Raw genomic sequence first — 2,023 nt, 5'->3', positions numbered from 1 at the left:
AGGCAAAGAGACTTGCCCAAGCACATAATGATGATTACTGGTCTGTGGACTGAGCTGTAAGCCTCCGGCTTCCCAGTCCACTACTCCTACAATCTGTATAGCCTGTTGGTTTCTTCTGGACCTGGCTGCCTGCCCTTTACTGTCACGATTCCTTCTGTGCTCCTTAAAGATTTGCTATTTATCCTTTGATGTATATCCCATCTCTAGGAATTTAGACCACATCCTGATATCTGGCAAATTAGCCATCACATTTAGAAAATAATATCACTCTCCTGAAGAGGTGGATGATTAATTATATGCAACAACAATTTCACATAGCCTACTGATATTTGAATTTCTATTTTATTATTAAAATTAATTCAGTAATGTGTCAGAAATAACCTCTTGCACAGATATCTCCAGGGGCTCTGCCACTCAAAATTCAATACATCAGTTCCTATATTTCAAAAAATGAGCAAATTCAGCCACAGAAAGAGGAAGAGAACTTATTTTGTACAAACTAAACATTGGACTGAAAAGAATCTGTTGTGGATTGAACCGTGTCTCCAGAAATATGTGTTGAACTCCAGGCCCTTGTACCTGTGGATGTGATCCTGTTTGGAAATAAGGTTTTTCTTTTGTTGCATTGTAGGTTGGATCCTAAAACTAATCATTTCTGAGTTATAAAAAGACCAGAGCAGACACAGACACATGGGGGAAGTCAGCTGCCATGTGAGGATTGTCCTCAAGCCAAGGAACCAAAGAATACCGGGGCTACCAGCAAGGAAGGAATCCACACTGCTGAGATGCTGGTTTGCACTTTTAGCCTCCAAAACTGTGAGAAAATAAATTTCTGTTCTTGAAAGCCACTCCCTTGTGGTATTGGTGTTATGGCAGCACTAGTAACTAAGACAAGACCTAAAAGATAAAATATATGGGAAAGAAGAAAAACAACTTTGCTAATGTGATAGTTTTAAAGATGGCACCAAGTACTTTTATTCCTCCCATCAAAAGGTGGGCTAAGTCCTCTGCCATCGAGTCTCGGTTGGCCTTAGTGATTCATGTGGAATCCACAGAACGTGGCAGAAGTGATGCTACACTGTCTGGGGTCTTGAAAGCTCGAGAGTGCCCATCGAAGATACCACTGTTGGTCTCTTCCCACCTGGAGCAAAGGAGAGTGAAGGAAACCAAAGACTCCAGGAAGCAATTAGTCCAAAAACTAATGGCCCACACTAACCACTGCCTGCTCTAGCCCAAGACCAGAAGAACTAGATGGTGCCCAGCTACCACTACCGACCATTCTGGCCAGGAACACGATAGAAGGTCCTGGTTAGAATGGGAGAAAAATGTCAAGCAAAACGTAAATTTATTTAAAAAAAAAAAAAAAAGACCAGACTTACCGGAATGATTGAGACTGGAGGAACCTCCGAAACCTCGCCCTGAGACATCCTTTAACCTGGAACTGAAGCCACTCCCGGAGGTCATCTTTCACCCAAATAATAGACTGGCCTATAAAATAAACAGTAGCACCCGCGAGGAATGTGCTCCTTAGCACAGTCAACTATATGAGACCAAACTGGCAACATTTGCCCGAAAGCGAAGATGAGAAGGCAAAGAGGCAGGGAAACTGGAGGGACGGAATCAGGAACGCAGGGTGGCAATGGAGAGAGTGCTGGCACATTGCAGAGATAGCAACCAATGTCACGGAACAGTTTGTGTATGAGTTGTTCAACAGGAAACTGATTTGCTGTGTAAACTTTACCTAAAGCCCAATTAAATGTTTAAAAAAAAAAGAGGTGATGCTAAGAACTTCTGAGCTAGGCCAGGAGAGGCCATGCAGCTTCTACTTTGTTCAGGAAAAACAGAGCTGAGCTGTCGAGTAAGAAGTCATTTGACCGTCCTGAGACTCCATCTGGAAGTGCCTCCTCCAGCCCCAGCTGTTCCAGTCCGGGGGCACTGGAGTCACCCTCGGCCATTTCAGTCTCCGCTACCAACTGCAAGGCAGACACCGTAGAGCACTGTGGGCCACCCCTGCCCCCACAGG

This window comes from Trichechus manatus, unplaced genomic scaffold (assembly GCF_000243295.1).
Source record: "Trichechus manatus latirostris isolate Lorelei unplaced genomic scaffold, TriManLat1.0 scaffold00103, whole genome shotgun sequence".
NCBI classification, from domain to species: domain Eukaryota; kingdom Metazoa; phylum Chordata; class Mammalia; order Sirenia; family Trichechidae; genus Trichechus; species Trichechus manatus.
This window is presented reverse-complemented; position numbering follows the sequence as displayed.